Source organism: Eublepharis macularius, chromosome 6 (assembly GCF_028583425.1).
Source record: "Eublepharis macularius isolate TG4126 chromosome 6, MPM_Emac_v1.0, whole genome shotgun sequence".
Classification (NCBI taxonomy): domain Eukaryota; kingdom Metazoa; phylum Chordata; class Lepidosauria; order Squamata; family Eublepharidae; genus Eublepharis; species Eublepharis macularius.
The window spans coordinates 75,423,280-75,445,798 of record NC_072795.1 but is presented as its reverse complement, the minus strand read 5'-3'; positions in this window follow the sequence as shown (position 1 = coordinate 75,445,798).

Below are 22,519 nucleotides of genomic sequence, written 5' to 3'. Positions count from 1 at the left end.
CACATATGATATAATGATCCTTCATGCTTTTTACATTTCCAGCATCTATCTGACATATTAGTATTTCCTAGCACGATTTTCTTTGGTGTTAAATACCACCTATACATCATTTTATATACATTCTCTTTAATATTAGTACAAGTTGAAATCTTCAATGTGTTTTTCCACAAAAGCACCCAGGATTCCACTGTTATTTCTTTATGAAAGTTTATTGCCCATTTCACCATCTGGACTTTAACTGTTTCATCTTCCATATGCCGTTTTAGAAGTATTTTATAAATTTTCGAGATTTCTTTTTTACCTTCTTGTAAAATCACTTCTTCTAGTTCCAAATTTTTCAATCTTATTCCTCCTTTTAAACAGTCCGAGTTGTAAAGATCTCTGATTTGCCTATATTGGAACCATCTATAATGGGGAGATAACTCTTCTTCCGTTTTTATTTTTAACATTTTATGTTCCATTAATATTATCTCTTTGTAAGTTAAACATTGTTGTTCATTATAAACAGCTCTCGGATCTATTACTTCATATGGTACCACCCATGAGGGGATACCATCTTCCATATAGTCCTTATAGTTCTTCCAGATTGTGAAAAGGCTTCTTCTAATATAGTGATGCAAAAACATAGAGTCCGCTTTTACTTTATCATACCACAAATAGGCATGCCATCCAAACAATTTTTTATGTCCTTCCAGAGCCAGCAGTTTACAGTCTTTTAACATTATCCAATCTTTTAACCAGGCCAGACAAATTGCTTCATAATATAATCTTATATTTGGCAGTTGCAGTCCACCTCTTTCTTTCGAATCTTGTAATACTTTCATTTTCACACGGGGTTTCTTGCCTGCCCACACAGAGTCTGAGATTTTCCTTTGCCATTTATCAAATTGTTTGAAGTCTCGGATAATTGGAATTGTTTGCAACAAAAACATCACACGTGGTAACACATTCATCTTCACTGCTGCTATTCTTCCCAACCATGACAAGTTTAATTTATTCCATTTTATCAAATCTCTTTCTATTTGTAGCCACAGTTTCTCATAGTTATTTTTGAATAAGTCTATATTTTTCACAGTCAGCTCAATGCCTAGATATTTCACTTTGTTAGTTACTTCGCAATCTGTTATTCCCATTAGTTCTTGCTGTTTTTGCTTTGTCATGTTCTTACACAATATCTTCGACTTCTTTTTGTTCACATAGAATCCAGCCAAGTCTCCAAATTCCTTTATTTTATCTATTATTTTTGGCATATTGTATATTGGATCTTCGACTATTAATATTACATCATCCGCAAATGCTCTGACCTTGTAGGAAAATTCCTTTATTTTTATGCCTCGAATTGTATCGTCCTCTCGTACTTGAATCAACAATATTTCCAAGATCAAAATAAACAACAATGGAGACAATGGGCAGCCCTGTCTTGTACCTTTGCTTATTTTCAATTTTTTGGTCAAATCATCATTCACTGCAATCGCTGCACACTGGTCTTTATAAATTTCTTTAACAGCTTGTATGAACTTTTCTCCCATTTGCAGCTTTTCCATAGTGGCAAACATAAAATTCCAATTCAGGTTGTCAAATGCTTTTTCTGCGTCCACGAAAAAGAAACCAACCTCCCTATCACAGTGCTTATCATAGTATTCAATAGCGTTTATTACTGTCCTTAAATTGTCTTTAATTTGTCTATTAGGTAAAAATCCGATCTGCTCTTCTGCAATAAATTCTAACAGCCATCCCTTTATCCTTTCCGCCAAAACTTTTGCAAATATTTTATAGTCATTGTTCAGCAACGAAATTGGCCGATAATTTTTAACATTGGGCGAATCCTGGCCATCTTTCGGAATTAGTGATATGTTAGCTTCATTCCATGAATCGGGAATCTTATGGCCTTGCATAACTTCATTCATTACCTCTCTCAAAAAAGGTGCCAATTCGCTAGCCATCATTTTGTAGAACTTTGCCGTCAGTCCATCCGGTCCCAGTGCTTTCCCTTATTTCGTGAATTGGATGGCCTCTTTTATTTCTTCCTCTGTCACTTCCCTATTTAATTTTTCTTTCCATTCCTCTGACATCGTTGGAAGTTTCATTCTTTCCAAATACTCCGCTATTGAATCTCCATTCACTTCTTTTTTCTGGTACAGTTTTGCATAAAATTTATAGAAAGCTCTACTAATAGCTGGTTGGTCCAATAATGTTCTGTCTTCCTCTCGTATTTTAATTATGGTTTTCTTCTCTTTTTTCTTTTTTAGTTGCCAAGCTAGATATTTGCCAGGTTTATTTGCACCTTCAAATGTTTTTTGATTCATTTTTTTCAAGTCCCACTCCAACTCTTTGTTATTCATTGCCGTCAATTGCTCCTGCAATATTTTTATATCCTGATATATACGTTTCTTCCCTGGTCTTTTCTTAAGTTGTATCTCTTTGGCTTTAATTTTTTCGGTTATTTCCTTTCTTTTTTCTTCTTTTCTCCTTCTGTCCCTTGCATTCAAGCCCATCAATATTCCCCTTATTACAGCTACTCCCCACTTTTGATGGAGTTCGCCTGACCCTTGCAGACGCAGTTAAGAGCCTAGGGGTTATATTGGATCCAGTGCGATTACTAGAAAAACAAGTTAAGACAGTTGCAAAAAAATGCCTTTTACAACCTCATTCTTCTACAACCACACTCTTCTTACCTCGACATGGACGACCTGGCCACCTCGATCCATGCTATGGTAAAATCAAGACTTGACTATTGTAATGCACTATACATAGGTCTCCCATCAAAATTAAGTAGGATACTCCAGTTGGTGCAAAACACTGCAGCTCGACTGCTATCAGGAGCAAGCAGGAGCATGAACATCACCCCCATTCTGCAGTCACTCCATTGGCTACCTATCAGCTACCGTACTCAGTTCAAAGTATTGTTTATCATGTACAAAGCTCTTCACAGCCTTAACCTGGCATACCAATGGGACCGCCTCCCTCCCTATGTTCCTCCATGGCAGCTTCGCTCATCTGAACAGGGTCTCCTGCAGGTGCCACCCTGTACATGGGCAACATCAGCAGCAGCCCGTACACAGGCTTTCTCTATGGTGATGCCTACCCTGAGGAACGACCTGCCTGAAGAGGTTAGGAGAGCCCCCACTCTCCTAGCTTTCTGCAAATGATGCAAAAACGAATTATTCAAAAAAGCTTTTGTATTGTAGGGAGGGGCTCTGAGATGCTTTGCTAATGAGTTAAGGACCATAGACTTCACCACTGTGTTGCCTTACACACTACCTGTTGTCTTAAATATGTGCTTCTATGAGCTAATTGTGCTTCGTGTGATCTAATATCAGCTCTAGAATTGCTTATGTTCTGTTTCAGCATTTCTTCAACTCTGTATTGGATTTTTTACTAATACTGAGTCTTTGTAAATTTGTGTTTATTTACCCTATGGCATTGTTTATGGAAATGTCCTTGAAATTGACTGTACTAATCTCACACTGTGTAATCTGCCTTGAGTCTCACTGAGAGCCATAAATGACATAAATAAATGTAACTAAGCCTTTCTATGCTGTGTGTCAAACTGAGAGACAACTAAGACAAGAGCTTCTGGTATTTCCCATCTGTATCTAATTTTCAAATCTTTTAACATCTGGACCAGCTCTCTGTATTTTTTCCTCTCCAACAACACCGATCTGGGCGGTTCTTTCATAATTCTCACCGATTTACCATCGACTTCTAATGGGTCCTGAAATTGTTTACTCACAATTAACTCTCTAGTGCTTCTGGTTGTAAATTGCACAATCATATCCCTTGGTAAGTTCTTTTAAGCTGCATATTTTGAATTTATCCTGTATGCCACATCTAGAAGAGCTGCCGTTTCCACTTCTTCTTTGTCCAGGTAGCCTGCCAAAATTTCTGTAATATGCTCTTGGGTTGATTTTTCAAAAACCTCCGAGATCCCACAAAATCTAAGTTGTTTTTCCATTTGTTTGCATTCAACTGCGGCCATTTGTTTACATTCAACTCTTCGCTTCACTCCTCCCATGTCCGTTCTGTGTGCATCCACCAAAGTATCAGTTACATTTTCTACTGCGTTAACTCTCTGCTGTGTAACTTGTAGGTGATTTTTGACTTGATCTATATTCTTGGATATTTCCACCATCTCTGATTTAAATGCCTCTTTAAAATCCTTCAAATTTTTCGCCATCTCCTGCATCATATCTTTAAGCTCTTTATTTCCTTCCATGACTCTTTTCTCCATCTCTTTATTTCCATCTGTAACTTTTTTATCCAAATTTTCCAGCGCCATCTGCCAATCCTTTTTTGACATCGTGGGGCTGGCTTTACCTCGCTCCCACGAGTCCGCTCTTTTCCTTAGCTCCGTGGCGCAGATTTATTCTTTTATTTTATTTTAAAAGTCCGAATTTGGATTATTTTTTCAAAGTTTGGTATTTACGAAATCCAAAATGTCGGGTGTCTTTTCTCTATGGTCTTATTCGAGGCAGGTGCCCTTACCCTTCTCCAAGATGTCTTACTTCCGTTTTCCTTGAAGCCAAAACTTTGCCCTTCTTCCAAATGGCGACTTCCCACTTCCGTTAGTTACAAGCCGCTTCTCGCCTGTCTCTTTATGGTTTTGATGCACTTCCTGTTCCTCTCTGTTGCACAGCAATTCTCGCGATGTTAAAACTTTCTCACAGTTCGCTATCTCCTCCTAGCCACAGGTATGTAAACAATAGCCGTTTTTCCACACTAACTTCTCTTTAAAATGTCACTTTTTGCCAATTTATTTGCCGGAATTTTCTCAGTTATTTATTGAGTCTCTCGCACTTTTCTAGTTCTCTTTATTACTTTATTTCTTATTATAATCTGTCCTGTACTGAGAGATAGCAATCTTTACCTTCCTAAACGTTTCTCTTGGGTTGTACTTGCTGCTTCGATTATTCAATTGATTCAAAATCCCTTCTTAAGTTGTTGAAGCTTGGGCATGAAGGTCTTATGCCAGAAATTGACTCCACAGCCGCTGCAGAGATCTTGGCTACCCGTCTGCGAGTGGGACCTCAATGGTGGATGGGGGATCGTTGCGTAGACCCCCCCTCGCACCCAAGTTCAATGCACTCTCAAGGTCTTGAGCATACTTGCTTGTTCTCCGCCTGAGAACAGGGGGCTATGGGCAGTTTGCGCCCCTCCAGCCCCTACAAACAGCGGCAAGGACAGCTCAGCCCTGAGCTGCATTAGACCTCTATGGATCCCAAACCAGAAGTCCCAAGCCAAAAGAGTTCTGAATGGATAATACATCAGAAGAGTACATGGACTGCCTCAGAATTCATTTCAAGGTAGTATTAGATAAAGACAATGGCTTGGATTGAGCGATGTGCCAGCAGAAACACAAATAGACTTAGTGCAGTTCTGTTTGCTCAAGATTTTGTGCAACACAATGTGCAACACAATGTCTTGTGTGACACCAGTTGGGATACAATAAGCTTGACTAAGCACAAGCAGCTACTGTGATTTGTTTCTTGCATTTCTTCTTGTGCAAAAGATCTCGTGAAAGCAGCAATTTTGCACTGGATCTAACTCAATATCTTGTCCTAATGGAATTAGTTTCCATTTGTTTTTTTTGTGTGTGTGTCTGAATGAATATACAGGAGAGCTCTCCATCCAGCACAGCACAGCAATGGCATTAAATAAAAATCCTGCTTTTGTGTATCCCTGTGTTCCAAAGCCAACAGGTGGCAAAGAGTCATCTCCTAGAACCTTATTGGCAGGGAAACAATGCCATTGTCCTGGAAGCACTGAACAAGAAATGTACTCATGTGCACTGCACACATTTCACTTCCTGCCAATAGAATTAATTGGTATAATGCTAAGGGCTCAGTCTCTCTCCTTGGAATCCAATTGACTGGTAGACTTAAGGAAAAGAAGATGCTGCAGCCAGCCTAGTACCTGTCTGCATGTGCTACTACTGCATGGTAAGAACTGAAATGAAACATATAAAATTTTCTGGGGAGGGGGGATTCCTTATAGCTTCTTTTCCCAAATTGGGTTCATAGTTCTGGAAGCTGTTTTAACTAAACAAAACAGTGAATTCCATGTATAACTAGTATTACAACCATCTCTAAAATTTCTCAGTCAGAATCAAAAGTTACATATCATTTCATCTGACTACTTTACTGCACACCACATTTGCTCTGATTTCCTAGCTGTCAAAGCAAAGGTGCCATTCTGTAGGAGACATAAGAATCCACATCTGACAACTTAAACACTTATTTGTCAGAACTGAAAAAAGAAGTAAAGGTCTTTAATATCTTAGTCAGAAATTTGTTCCTGGGCTCCAAATATAAAGGGCAAACCAAAACACACAAACTTTTCAGTGGTGGTGATGGGGGACTTCTTACAGCTTCTTTTCCCAAATTGAGTTCACAGTTCTGGATGGCACTTTAACTAAATGAAACAGTGAATTCAAGTGTATTTCCTGCTCTGTTACATTTTGTACACCCCTACCTATTGCTGAGAAAAACAAAGCAATACTATTATGGTTGTCTAGCAATGGCCACTGATGGCATTTGTTTCTTGAAGCTATAGGTGCTCTATTTGTTGTTTGGAGTTGGGATTAACGCCCCCACCCCCCACCATGTATTCTTTTTTTAGATTTCAGATTTTCTTCTGCAAACCTGGGGTTTTTCTTCAGGTTCGTAGAAAGATCTATCTTGTCTGTTCATGGCTTTAATTCCTGATTTAAGTATCCGTAGTTGGCCTTCTATGTTTAAGGATAGAGATTTCCTTGTATTGGACAGGGAAAGAGAAGATATCATGAGAATACAAGAAAGTGTTAAAACTTAAGAAAACTGATGAACAAGAATGGGTACAGATCATGATTGACAGAAGAGGACAATTAAAGAGAAGTAAATTTTAAACCACTCCACCTCAAGGAGTAAAGCACTAATAGATGGAGGCTGCTGGTTGGTTGTGATTCTCAAAGAGTACATGGTGCTCATTGATTTCAGTATATTAACCATGCCAACATTCAATAGACTTTGGTTTCAACAGCTGACAAACTTTTGTCCTAAGCAACTTTAGTAGTAATGCTTCCAAAAAGATAGCCAAGGAAGTCGGTTTTCATACCCCATGAGCATCAGAGGAAAGAAATGTCCAGCTGATACTCTAATGGGCCTAGACTGGAGTAACTCTGCTTAGGATTTCACTGTAAAGATGCAGTTTAATTTTGCTGGCCAGCCTGCAGAACATCAGGGAATAAGTGGTTATTCTAAGTGTCTAGATGGCAAGCTGGATGGGGAGTGAGGCAGGAATGCAACCCTACATCCCAAGCACATTAGAAATGCCAGACAACTTGTTGAACGGAATGTGGACAGAGTGTTGCTAAGCAACTGAAACATTTCACCCAACCCAGGAACTAAAATGTAAAATTATACAGGATTCCTAAAGCAAGTGTATGAATCAGTTAGCTATATTTCTTAAGCTATTTTTACACCCTATGACTTCTGGCAGGATCAAGCTCTCATCAGGAATTCTTTGTTGACACCTACTTAAAAGATGTAATTATTCTTCAAAAGAGATGCAAACATAGAGAAGATGGTTAAGTTGCTTCCAAAGCCATAAGAAGAAATGAGAGTTAGCTCTGATTATGATGCATAGAGCATGAAAGCTTTTTTCTATGCCTGTGCCAAATGTGTAGAAATAATTGTAGGACTTATGCCTTTTTTCACTTACAAAGAAACTTAGAAGTCTAGGAGAACCAGATGCACATTCAAAGACATCCATTTTAATCTTAGGCAATGGCCAGGAACCACCCAACATCCTTAAACCAATTAAGCCCTTAACATAATGACCTATAATCAAATCAAAGGACAGTATCCTGAAACTAAAGAGATGCAGGAAGACTAGTATATCAATTGCATGCAGTTTAAATTCCCAGCAGCAAAGACAACTATAGTATAACGAATGGCAAGAAAAGCCTAGATTACTGAAGTAAGGAGGCCTGAAAACTTCTAGGGTCACCACCAACTACTCTGATGTAAGGCAAAATAAAACAAGGAGATTAACTATGCTTACTCATTTATTTAATATTTTATTTATATAAATGTTTCAGTTCACCTTAGGGACTCAAAGCAATTGACAAATAGCCCAGATGAAATTGATGTTTGAAACCTTCAGTGTTACATAGAATGTTCAGAAAGCTGCAACATGGAAATCTGGAGCTGTGACAGAGTGCTGAAATCTAATCCATGCTGATTTATGGCATATGGTGTCAGGCTTCACATGGAAGGCTGAATACTCTGGTGCCTGGCACAAGTGCAGTGTGGTATTATTTGTGGATGCCCCATCCTTTAAATAATTAAAGTTGGATGGCATTTGCTGTGCAATTTTCCTTCCCCAGAGCTGAAATTGCTACACTCAGTCTGAAAAGGGCTTTCAAAATGTCCTTATGCATATAGATAGCAGGAACTGTACTTTTAATTATCCAGGGCTGTTCTACAGCTTGCTTGCTTTCCATACATACCACACAGAAACAGAATTACCACTATATACTCCTCATTTTGAATGTATTATCTTTTGTTTTCACTATTTGCCACACAAAGGCTATGTCAACATATTATAAAACAAGGTTTGTTTATAATGCTGGGTTTCATAATACGAAGGCATTTAAAAGGCATATTTTCTGTATAATTAAATTTCATTTGTTTAAACAGTGCAGGAAAAGGTTATCGTCTCTCAGCAATGGCACTGCCTGAAGTACCTGCTTTCTTTTTGGTCGACAGGAATTTTAGACTAAATAAAACCATTCAAAATAGACTCTGAGTGCTCAGTCACTATCTTCACAGTTGTTCCCTCTTGCATAGATTCTGCATAATATGTAAACTGTAGTCCAGACAGTCACTTTTAGGGGTGTGCACTGAAAAAAAATCCCATTTGAGTTTCAGATCCAGGGTTTCCAAAGGAACTATGTACCTTTATTGCTTTTTTTTCTGGGTGGGATGTTGCTGGCTTAGATCTAAGTCATTTCCATTTTTTCCTTCTCATGAGTTTCAGTCTCTTTCTTTGCAATGAGGGCTTCCAAGCTCTTTTGGACAGCTGTTTTTGCACTTAATAGCAACAAAATTGCACAGGATACAGTCCTCCCTCTAAACCATCATTCCACTGAGTTTTTCCTTATTTGTACTACACTCATTCAACAATGAGCCCTGAAGAAGGTTAGTGTCAGAGAGTGCGCACCATAGCAGGAAACTGGCTGGCAAAGGGGTAATGGGGCAGCAGTGGCATTAAAAACAATCCTGCTTTATGTTCACTTTTTTCCTTTTCTATAGTGTCAATAAATTATTACTTTTGCATCCTGATTGTCTGAATTACACACACACACCGCCTAAACATATTGCCCCCGCCAAATCTTCCTTTTGATATGGGAAGGCATTGTTTTTGAAATGGAAGAGTTGGTGAATGACTTAAATGGCTTGCAGGATGGGGGGGGAGCAAGCCTAAACAGGTCTATTCAGCTGTAAGTCCTATATTATTCAATGTGCTTACTCCCAGGGAAGTATCTATAGAATTGCAGCCTATGATTGAAGTCTGCACATTCCCCTTTCCAAAAGTTTCCAAAGTTGATAGGTGGGAGGGGTTTCCCCTTGCAAGAATCTGATTGTCAGAGAGACAGTTGACAGGGTAGCAACAATGGAAAAAAGATGCTCATGAGCATTGCACTCGTTCCCCCTTTCCGCCAACAGTTTTGGCTCTCTCCCCTTGGGATCCAATTGGTGAATGCCATTTAGGAAAACAAGATGCTGCCGTTCAGGTCCAGTATGTGCCTGCTGCTACCAAGTGAGAACCAAAACAAAAGACAGAAACTTTTTGGTCTTTTGGTTTCCTGGATTTGGTTTATTGTTCTAGAAGCTGCTTCAACAAAACAAACCAGTCATTTCTGGGTCTTTCTGGGTCATTTGTTCCATTTTTCACACCCCTTGTCACCCCAAGATTGAGGCTAAATTCACACCTTTATGTTCATACTTTGTCTGCAACATTAAGTTATGCAATGCTACATTTATTGACGAGCTTATAAACAAGAATTTCCCCCACAAAATGAGCAAAGTTCACCATGTCTGTATAAACTGAAAAGGATCTGAACATTTGCAATGGAGTGATTAAACTCGTCTAATGATGCATTATTGCACATAAATGATCACCATGCTGCCACATGGAGCAATTAAAGCAATCTCAATATGGTGTCTGCAGGGTGTTAACTGGCCCACTTGCATGTGCTTTGATCCTGTAATAGTGAAATAGTAAAGAGTCCAGTAACACCTTTAAGACTAACCAACTTTATTGTAGCATAAACTTTTGAGAGCCACTGGTCTCTTGGTCATGCATCTGATGAAGAGTGCTGTGGCTCTCAAAAGCTTATGCTACAATAAAGTTAGTCTTAAAGTTGCTACTGGACTCTTTACTATTTTGCTACTACAGACTAACATGGCTAACTCCTCTGGATCTATGTAATAGTGAAAACACAGTCAAAAGCAGTCTTCATACAGTTATCTTGGGTTTTAGTACTGTTTGATCTCAGCCAGGTACTCTTGGAGTTACAGGGAACAGAACATATTCATGCAGAAGATTGCTGCAGATGAAGGGTTCTGTTTCTTTATGCTTTACAATTACAACATTATATGAAGCCTTTTTTTACTGAATCAGACCATTGATCTATCAAGGTTGATGTTGTCTATTTTAACTGGCAGCAGCTCCTCAGGGTCTCAGGGAAAGGTCTTTCATACCATCTATAACCTGATCTTTTTTAGCTGGAGATGCCAGAGACTGAACCTGGGACCTTCTGTGTTCAAAGCATGTGCTCTCCCATAGAATTACATATGTATTTTAGAGTTCATTGCACATGAGCTCAGGGAAGTTGTGTGGAAGCTGCAGCTGATTATGTGAACCAGTTCTCGAACTAACAACTGCTGTATCTCAATATTCAGCTCATTGGATACTCACCATTGTCCATTTCTAAACATTTGTTTCATACATAGCATTGTCTTCTAGAAGGATTATTCACAAAGGAAAGACTGGATTTCTCTGAATCCTTTTAATGGCAATATAGGCATGACTCAAGAGTGCATATTTAAAAATGTTCCTTTATCAAAAGAGATGCTCATTTACCTCTCTGAGTGATAATTAACTATTTGTTCCTCTCTAAAAAGTGCTAAGTGTCCAGTGTATGCCAACAATTAAAGGCAGGATGAGCTTGTGGTGTGCAGAATATCTGTTGTAGGCATAATTGAATACAATCATTCAGACATCTTGGATGGCAAAGCAACTGTACAGTACTTATTCCTTTATTACTTTTATGGTGATTTCTCACTGCAATTTCCTATCATTACCATGGCTATAAACAAGTAGACAGAGAAACCATTGTAAACCAGATGGATATCTGTATGGTTCCCATGCAACAGTGTAAAGGAAAAGGGATAAAACAGAGGACAAAGGTCTGGGACCAAATTCCAATTTAAAGTTCTATCCAGTATCCATAAATGAAAAATGTGTAAAAGATCAGAACTGACAAGCTTCTGTTGATAAGGTGGCACAATTTTCAGATTTTAATTTGAAAGGTGGCTATGGTTGGTTGTGACCAGGGGTCATTTCGTAGAAAAAGAGCTGCAGGAACCCATTAGCATAACTCATTAGCATATGCCACACCCCTTGACATCACCAAAAGTGTGTCATTAGCATAACTGATTTGCATATGCTTCACCCCCTGACGTCACCTATCCTGGCTGTTTTGGACCCAATCCTGGCCATTCAGGGCTGAAATTGGGCCCAAAATGGCAAAAAGGGGCTGAAAATGGCCAAAAAAGGGGCCTAAATGGCCAGGATCCACCACCCATCAGAGGCCCGATCTGGGCCATTTCAGGACCAATCCTGGCTATTTTGGGCCTGTTTGGCTGAAAGTGGCCATTCTGGGCCTGTTTTGGCCCAGATCAGGACTGAAACAGCTGGCACCAATCCAATCCGGGCTGTTTTGGCCCCAATCCAGGCTGCAAGGGGCCCCAAATGGCCAAAAATCAGGTGGGTGGGGCCACCTGACATATGACCTCTTTGGAGAACTACCGGAACTACGTTCCTGCACGCTCCCCCTCAAAATGAGCCCTGGTTGTGACAATGGTCAGTGTGTAAAATAACATCGTTTTAACTGTCATATACAATAGGTAATTAATACTTCTACTGAACAATAATGTATGCAGAGGAATAAAGAATTCCCAGAAGCTATCCTGCTATAGACAAGAAAGTTGTATCTTAACAGGCCTTTACAGAGTGCAGGAGTATGGAAGAGTGGATTGGGAGGGGGCATGATAGAATCAGGCAGCCCATGGAAATGAAACATGCAGTTCTATGGTGCATAATGATAGCAACCAAATTAAGAATTTCCCCTTGCTCCATCCTCTAAACAAACAGGAAAATGACAATGCACGCAGGAATACACATGGGCACGAACCAGAAAAAACCTGAACCATGGGGTTCATGGTTTGTGGGGTTTCCAAGAACCAGGAACCAGGAACTGGCACAGAACTGGGCCCAGTTATGAACCAGTTTGTGGTTCGTAGTTCGTGGGGTTTAAATGCCCCTTTCCAGCAGGGAAAGGGGCATTTAATCATTTAAAGGGCCCTTTCCTGCCACTTGCAAGGGGCAGGACACTTTAAACTATCAGCTGGCAGGTGGGGGAATCCTCACTTGCAAGACAGAGCCCATTAAATGGCCCAAACCTGAGCCCCCCCCAGCCCTTCACCCCTCCAAGCTCCAGCCCCCCACTTACCCTCTCTCTGATGGTGGGGTTGTGGAGGCCTCCTTTGCTGCCCTTTGCAGCAGGAGAAGGCCGAAAATGCCCTTTCTGCCCCTCGAATGGCAGCCGTGGCTGCTATCTGAAGGGTGGAAAGGGCTTTTTCGGCCTTCTCCACTGCCCTGCGGGCCTGCAGGACAACAGAGGAGGCTGAAAAGGGCCCTCCTGCCCCTCAAATGGCAGCTGCAGCTGCAGCTGCCATTTGAGAGGTGGAAAGGCCATTTTTGGCCTCTTCTTCTGCCCTGTGGGCCTGCAGAGCAGTAGAGCAGGAGGAAAAGGGCCCTCTTGCCCCTCAAATGGCAGCCGCGACTGCCATTTGAGAGGTAGGAGGGCCCTTTTTGGCCTCCTCCGCTGCCACATGGGCCTGCAAGGCAGTGGTGGAGGCCTCCACCACCCCAGCATCAGATGGAAGGTAAGTGGCGGGCTGGGACTGGGGCTTGGGAGGGGGTGACGGCTTGGGGCTGGGGCTGGGGGCTGGGTTGTTTAAAGGGACCTGCCGCTTGCAAGTGGCAGGAAAAGTTTAAATGGCTATTTCCCCCAGGGAAATGGCCATTTAATCTGGCCCTTTAATATGAACCAAACGAACCAGTAGTCCGGTTCGTGGAAGTTCATGTAAATGAGCTTCCACAAATCCTGGTTCGCGAACCATGAACTGAGCTGGTTCGTGGGTTTTTTTGGTTCATATTTAGGTTCATGCCCATCTCTAGTCAGGAACAGTTCCTGATTCACTTTTCAAAAAATACTTTCAAGAAAGGAGTGCAACCAGGCCATATTTCTACTGATTTTTATTAGTTTAATGTAAAACTGGGAGAGCTTCTTCTTCAGGTAATGAGAAAAAGACTGCTAATCTAAGTTGGTCCAGGCAGCCCTTCTACCCTGCTCTGGGATGGGATCATTGCCATGATGGTACTTTCAGATTGGTGACTGTTCAAGGCATGAGAGAGCTCACAGATGAGCATATGCCATTCTTCTCCCCTACTGGATTGTCATCAGTTTTATCAGGCTCCTGGGGCTGCGCAATCACTGGACTTTGTCATCAGTATTCAGGTGGCAGCAGCACTGTCCTACATCCTCTACTTCCTGATCTAGTCTTGATTATCAAGCAGCACTTAACAGGTAGAGGGATTCATACACAGCATTGTCTTCTAGAAGGATTATTCACAAAGGAAAGACTGGATTTTTCTGAATCCTTTTAATGGCAGTATAGGCTGCCATTAAATCCTTTTAATCCTTTTAATCCATTAAATCCTTTTAATGGCAGTATTTGCTCAGCAATATCTAGGAAAATGCACTCCCTTCATTGTTATGGGTGAGAGATAGAGTAACTTGGTAGGTCTTCCAAGTGTGCAAAAGAAAAAGAGGAGCTTTATTTATTAATCTATAACAAAATATAACAATAGAGCCAAAATTTTACAAATGAAAAAAGTCTATATTTTGAGGGCCTGATATATGCAGAGCCCAATATTGTGGGAGGTCATAATGCTAAGCAACTGTGCTCTGAACTCTATGGAAGTGTCTAAAGGAAAGAGCGCTTCCTATGGATGATCAAGTTGCTATATAACACCAGGTTGCTACACAATGGCACTATAAACTGTGATCTGAATTACATTGAATGAATTAAACATTTAACTTTTACAAGTGTATTATTTGGGGTACATTGTTTTGATTTAGTTAAGTCAACATAAACTGATACAACTCCTACTGGATCCTTCATTGTCAAGCAAAATGTTTTTGACTGAGAAAGCCTATAGGAGATGTTAAGACCCAGTTATCTAAAGCACCCCTTCCTGATGCTGATTTTTTTCTTAGCCTTTCATTTCCAAGTGGAAAGAAGTAAGAATCCAAATAAATCACATCTTAAATATCACAACATTAAAATCACAACACAGCATACAATTCTTGCAGAACCCTCATGTTCTTTTTTCTTGGTTTTAGTTTGTTTTTTCCAAAGCCTGGATTTATAGGGATGGTTCATGTTGTCAGTTTTCCCCTGCAGGCAGTCAGTTCTAGGCACATGCTTGCAATTGCATGGGGAAATCTCAGTATGAATGTGCCTGTGAAATGAATATTGACACAGCTAGTTCCACTTTCATGGAAGCTGAACAAAGTGCTACTGTGAAATGAGATCTACACACTGCTGGCATCTGTATCTCTGTACAACCCAGTTTGAACTGAAATATTTCCAAGCTATGATACATACAGGAGGGATAAATGGAGAAAAAAGCAGCTAGCCCACATGTTTAAAGTAGCCAAAAAATCAAACTTTTGGAATACTCAAAGGCTGTCTAATCACGATCCATCAAGACTAGGAGATATCAAAAGCCCCTCACCATCCGAAGTATGGGCCCATAGCTATTCGCTCAAAGGGCATGTGGATCACTGGGAGTGAGGCAAAGAGGGTCAGGGGTGGTGGGCAGCCTGAGGTCCACTGACATAGGGTTCAGGTGCAAAAGAAGTTCTTAAAGTTCTAAGCCAATGAGGTCCTGAAGAAACATGTGAGTCTCTGGGCTAGGGTGCTGTTGGCCTCCTGGCACCTGGCCCTGGAAACATGCCACCATGGCTGTGTGCATGATGGGAGGCTTATGGCAGCAGTGCTGAGAGGTATAGACCAGCCACATCCACCAGGAACAAGAGGGGGTTGGCTGGGAGGGGGGTCAGGCTGCCAGGGGTATGGCCTCATTATACCTGGTGTCACACTCCTTAAGAGGGCAGTCTCACATGAAGTGGCCTCATTGGCCACACTTGAACCAGGGGCCTCACTTGCTGGTCTCCTTAGGGGGTTGAAGATGGCCTCTTTTAATTTTGTGTAGTCAGTGCCCTCTTCTTTGGGAAGAGCCTTAGGGCAGTTTGTGCCTCTCCCATCAGGTAAGGGCCCAGGATGAATGCCCATTGCCCCTGGGGCCATTGTGCTGCTTCTGCCATCTGCTGAAATGTCTCTAGGTAGGCGTCAATGTCCTCCTTGGCCCCTAGTTTCATGAGGTGAAACAAGGTGAGGACCAAGGTTTGTCAGGTGCATGGGTTGGGCTCATCTGGAGGGCCCCACAGGACCCTGCAGACATCTTGGATCAAGGTGGCCTGGGTCTCCTGCTGTTGTATCATTAGGTCATGGAAGAGATGGCCCTGCTGCTTGGCCAGCCATTGGCTGAACTGGGCCATGTTCAAGGCATGGGCAGCCAGGCTTGGCATCCCCACCAGGGCAGATTCTATGGAGGTGCTGGTTGCTTCACTGTCTGGTATTAGCTTGGAGGCAGCGTTCCCGCTAATGTGTGCTTGTGCACGCAAGCGCATGAATTTTAACCCTCCAGAGCACAAGCTGAGAAGCCCAGTGCACAGAGAGGTACCCAGGGCCTCGCCCTCCAGGAGCCAGGGGCAGCGTGGGGCAGGGGACTTGCAGCCTGTCTGCCTCAGCCCCACATGCCCACAGCTCCGGGAGCCAGCAGCAGTGGCAGTGTGGGCCTGGTGGCCTTGGCAAGCAGACGCCCGCACTGCCTCTCTCCTTCCCCTCACGGGGAGCCAGAGGAGGCAGCAACAGTGGGCAGACAGCATGGACAGTATAGTTGCCAGCTCCAGGTAGGGAAATTCCTGATTATTAGCGAGCATACACTTATTTCTGTTTTGTATAGTTCCAGGACAGTGACTATCTATAGGGTGAATTAAAATGGGCACAACTCTTTAAAAATACTGTGTTTCCTACATCTCATCTTCTTATTAGTAAATAAGCCAGGGTTTTTTGCAATATCTGCTTGAACCTGGCATAGTTCGGTATGGCTTTTGGATTATGTATACAAATCTGAGGCTGAATGTAGTTAAAGAGGCTATATTCCTAATACTTTTCTGGAGTGAACCCTTTTGAATAAAATGGCTTACTTCAAAGCAGAAGTGTTTAGGCTTGCTCCCAGAGATACTCTGAGAAAATATCTTATTCTGTTGATTTAAATGGGTCCACAGATTTTCAAAACTGTCAATATTTGCTTTATTATGCAAACAAAATGTTTGAATCAAAAGTTCTAGTTGTACAACATAAAATTAGAAGGATATGATAAAACTGAAAGTTACAGTGTTACCCAGAACAGAATTACGAAGTCCTTTAATTTCAGTGGATTTAGAAAAGTGTCACTTTTCTGTGGTCACTAAAAATGAAATTTATTTGGCATACACATTTCCATATAAAGCTAGCATTTTTGTGTTGACATCTTTGTTTGTAACACTATCTTTTGAATAAAATCAATCTATTCATTTCACTGCAATGGATAGGCTAGATACAATAATTACTGTTTATCCATATCCATGCTCCTGAGCATTTGCTAGTGTTGTTTCTCAGTGAACAAAAAGGCTGTACCAATTGTGTACTCAGATAGCATAATAAAGATGCAGTTTAAATATAAGTTCTCTTTCATGAACTGGAACACTGGGATAGTAGTCCTAAAATACTGTGGATGTGTAAACATATACAAACACACATAATACATTAGACTTGTACATTTCTTTTGTTATTAAATACAAAATGGATTCTGATTTTGGGAAAGGTGCACTCACAACTTACAAGTTGCTGCTCACAAACTGGATTTCTGGCTCACAACACTGCACTGCTTAGAGGGAACATTGCCTGGAGGGTGATGGCCCAAAGGGGTCAGGTGGGCATAAGAGCAGTTGGCTACTGGTTCACCCAGTGATGTAGGGAGGTGTGGTAGAGGGCCATTCAAAGAGGTTCCAATACCCAAATTCTCCACCACTGTGAGGTTCTCCAAGGGCATGGTTCACTGCCAGACCTTCTGCCATGGTGCCACTGCTGTGGCCTGTGCTCCAGAGCTCCTGGTATCCTATTGGCTGCACTGCCTGAGGCCACCGCCCACTTGAGGGTTCCTCTCCTTTGCTTGTCTCAGAAATAGCAGGAAAGAAGCCAGGGTTGCTTCACACCTGAGAAACTCCTTTCCTCCCAGGAGGTTTTCCTTGGTAGGCAGAGCAGTTCTCCATTCTCCTCCCCAGCTGAAGGGTACAGAGCAGTCTTTATGCTCCCTCCACCTAATGTATGCCCCACCCTGGTCCCAAGTGTCCCACCCCCAGGGCTCAATACCTGGGCTTGGGGCTGCCACATGACCTCAACCCAGCCCTGCCTTAATCTCCTACTGTGAGCTCTCACCTGTGCCAGCCCTCTTATCCCACCTAGGTGCTAGTCCTAGCCAAGCAGGGCCTGCCCTGTGTGGGAGCTCCCACAGCTGGCCTGCTGCTGCTGGGCCTTGGTCTCACCCCCAGGAGTGCTATTCTGGTGACAATTTGGGCCACTGAGGGTGCTGCTGGCCAGCTACGCACTGCAGGCAAACCTGGTTAGTGGGGGCAGCTGCTTGCACCATTGGGCATTCTAGTGGTGTTCCTGCCTTGGCAGCAAGCCTATGGTGTGGAGGCAATGCTTGGAGCCGCAGCTGGGCCTCTGCAGCTGTACCACCTCCCCTTGCTGCTCCTGCCATGCCCACTGAATGGCTGATGCCTGTAATCTTCCCTGGTGACAAACTGGTGGTCCTTGGTGTTCTCCTGCCCAGTTGCCAGGTAGTGCCGAGCAGGGCCTTCGGAGAATGTGGAGGCTGGCCATGGTTTGCAGTGTCCAGGGTGGGCTGAGGAGCTGACTCCAGACAAAATAGTTTATAAAGGAACGGATAGTTAAAGTTATTCACTATTTGATCTACTTTTTAGACATATTTTGATATTCTGCTATATGTAATTGTGGTGGAAAAACAAATGTAAAATAATAATTTAAGCGTTTTTTAAATTTTGTATTGCATTGAATTTATACATATACTATGTAATCCAATTCATAATGTATAACATGCTAGGATTCGTTTTAGGTGGGTAGCCATGTTTGTCTACATAGAGCAGCAGGATTTGAGTCCAGTGGCACCTTAGAGACCAACAAGATTTTCAGGATATAAGCTTTTGAGGGCCAAAGTTCCCTTCTTCAGATACTTGAAGGCAGGGAGTTTTGACTGTCAGAAGGGGGCTGTGACTCTCAAAAACTTAAATCCTGAAAATTTTGTTGGTCTCTCAAAAAGCTTGGACTTTCAAAAGCATATATCCTGAACCAGGGCTTTTTTTCAGCTGGAACGCGGTGGAATGGAGTTCCGGAACCTCTAGAAAATGGTCACATAGCTGGTGGCCCCGCCCCTTCTGTCTGGAGATCAGGGAGTGGGGCCACCAGTCATGTGACCATTTTTGCCAAGGGGCGATTTAAACTTTTAAAACCTCTCCCCTTGTTCCAGCTCATCCAAAGTGATGTCATTGGCCCTGGGAGTGTGCGCACACTTTGCGAGTGCACATGTGGTACCAGGGGCACCACCTCCCGCCAAGAGTTGCCCCCTGTGTTGGCAACCCACTGAGTTCCACCACTCCCTTTCCCAGAAAAAAAGCCCTGCCCTGAATAATTTTGTTGGACTCAGATCCTGTTATATTAGGATTACAATGTGACACTAAACACATTCTTTTTTCTTTTTAGTTCATATTGTAAAAGCAGGGGGACTTCAAGAACTGGCATTCACCCAGTTTTCCACTGTATCCTCCTTCTCTGTTTTCTCTTTTCATTCCATGACAGCCCCATAACTTCTCTTTATTTTTATTAAGCATGTGAGTCATCCCACTGAAGAGGCTTAAATCTATTCTGCAAAAAAAAGGTAGTTACAAATGTCTCTTTGCTTGTGCTGAAGCCAGGTGCTTCTTCTAGACCATAATTTCTGGCTTTTTGTTACCACCAAAGAACCCGCCACACAATCAGGTCCAAAACAGCAGAAATCTGTGTTTCCTCCAATTTTTGATGTTCTGCTTCTCTGGGCCGATTCCAGATGGCCCCCCGCCTCGCGAAACGTCATGCGTCATCGCGCGTCATCGTGCAGAAAACGCGAAATATCGCGTTTTCTCGCTGAGTTTTGCGCAATGTCGCGCAAAACTCGTGCGAGAAAACGTGATATTTCGCATTTTCTGCGCGACGACACGCGACGACGTGTGACGTTTCGCGAGGCGGGGGGCCGTCTGGAATCGGCCCTGGTGTTCTTGGCTATTCCATTTCTGGCCAGTTGCAAAGGTGTCCAGTTCTCTCATACAATCCATGGCTTTGATTGCCTAGTTATATCTAACATTTATCCTTCTTTTATCCTGCTCTTCTGTCTCAATCAGGACCGCTACAACTAAAGCAGCTCACAGAAAGCTCTTAAGTTCACTGGCTATGGTATAGTCTTCTGGATACAGTAACACATAAAACAGCTTGAGGAATTGGCACTGCAGTCACTTAGCTTGATGAAGAGTAAATTGAGCTTGCAGGGAGGATTCCAGTGCTAGATAGACTGCTATTGCTGCTGGCTTCAAAATAATCCCTTTCTCTCCTTCTCCCTCTGCCAGATCTTCTTCCACCATGCTGCACATTCTTCCCACCAGAGCCAAAAGATCCCCGCAAGTTATGAGGTGCTATCTTTGTGTACAGATGTCAGATAAGATACTGTAATATGTGTATAAAATGTATGTTATTTTATTACTGGATGTTGCTAATAAAATAAATCAATAAAATAAAAGGGTGTACTTGGGTTACACTTGGGACACCCAGATATACAGCAAAAACTGAATTACACAAGACAGACAAATCTCAAATTAATCATAATTCCCAAAGACCACAGCAGCTTGTGTGTGTGTTTGGGAGGGGGGCAATTAAAAATCAAAAGGGTTCAGTAGGAAAAGGGCACAGGCATACTCAGGCAATACAGCCAGTCACACATTGAAACACTTAAGAGCTCATGAAGCAAATGAACAGGGATTAAATTTTTTAAAAAATTGGCCTCCAAAGACATAGAAATGGCATTAGAAAGCAAGGCAGCAAGTAAGTGAAATAATAAAACAGGGGCAGGGGGGGAACAAACCCCAAGTAAAAACAGTAACATGCTTCAGGAAGAATTAGAGAATGAAGCACACATGAAAACAGAAACTATATTTAGAAGAAAGCTAAGAATGGAATAATATCGTATAAAATACTACACTGTATTTTGGCACAAGAAAAGGTGCAGACAATCTCCCGATGTATTGTTGACGGCTTTCACGGCCGGAGAACTATGGTTGTTGTGGGTTTTCCGGGCTGTATTGCCGTGGTCTTGGCATTGTAGTTCCTGACGTTTCACCAGCAGCTGTGGCTGGCATCTTCAGAGGTGTAGCACCAAAAGACAGACATCTCTCAGTGTCACAGTATGGAAAAGATGTTGGCAGGTCATTTATATCTACTCAGGAGGGGTGGGGTTGAGCTGAGTCATCCTGTAAGAGTTTCCCAGGGTGTGGAATGCTAATGGCGGGAGGCTTCACTGTATCCTGAGGAGGTTCTTTTGCATATGGATTGGTGCTTGATGTGCTAATCTTCTCTGCAGGGCTATTGTCAGGTATAGAGTGTTTTGTTAGCCTGATGTTTTTCAGAACTGGAAACCATGTTCTGTTCATTCTTAAGGTTTCTTCTTTCCTGTTGAAGCTTTGCTTATGCTTGTGAATTTCAATGGCTTCCCTGTGCAGTCTGACAAAGTAGTTGGAAGTGTTGTCCAGTATTTTGGTGTTCCATCACCAACCATGCTGGTCAGCCCTTGCCTCCCTTTTCCACAGGGGTGAGCTGCCCAACTGCTGCACTCTCTCTTTAGGACCCAGCCCAATGCCTCAAAACAACCACAGGAGGAAGGCTGAAGGCCCGTCTCCTGCTAACGCTTCAACAGCTGTGGCATAGTTGGAGCCACTTCCCTGTCTCCTGAGTGGACCTTGACTTTGATGTCCCAAAGGAAGGCAACCCCCACACCACCACCAAGAGGTCCCAGCCAATCTGTCCCTTTCAGGGAAAAATTCCTTCCTGGCCCCTTCACGGGTGACTGGCACAAAGGGCCTTGGGCATGTCCACTGTGCCCCCCCGGGGAACCCCCAGCAGCCCACTTTTCCCACCAAGTCTCTCTACGCTTCCAGTTCACCAGCTGGAACATCTCCAGGGGACTGCTGCACCTGCAACTAGAAAAGAGAGGTGTTAAACCTTTCCTCCCCTGACATGTCCCAAGTCAGCCTTGGAGGCCCATCACCCTGATGGATCATGTGTGGTTTGCCAGCAGCCCTGCCTCTGCTACCACGGTGGCTGTATAGATCCTGCGAATTGACCGAATCCCTACATGGACCCTGACTTTGATGTCCCAAAGGAAGGTGAAAAAACCCTGAAGAGACCCCAGCCAATCTGGCCCTTCCTTTGGGACATCAAAGTCAGGGTCCATGTAGGGATTCGGTCGATTCGCAGGATCTATACAGCCACCGTGGTAGCAGAGGGGTTGCCTGAATGTGAGGTGGAAGGTTCTGAAGCCTTGATGGAGATTAAGGGTGCCCCAAAATGCCCACCCAATGGAGCGAAGGGGGGCAGGCATCTGGGCCCCTGCACACCATCTGCCCCCTCCCTGCCATGCATGCCCCTTCCCTTCTCCTCGCAGGAGCAGGCTGGCCTACCTAAGGCTTGAAGAACAAGCATTCAAGAAAAGCATCCTGCTCCTGCTAAAATGATGCTTACCAAGTTGCACCCTCTTTGGAAGAGGCCTCCTGCATTCCTCCTCTTTCACTTCTGGACCATGCCTCCACTTTAGCCTCACCCTCGGTGGCAACTCAGCCCACAGTGAGTCTGCGAGCTTCTTTTGCAATATGTGGAACAGCTCTTATCAGATTAAAACTCCTATCTCATTTGCT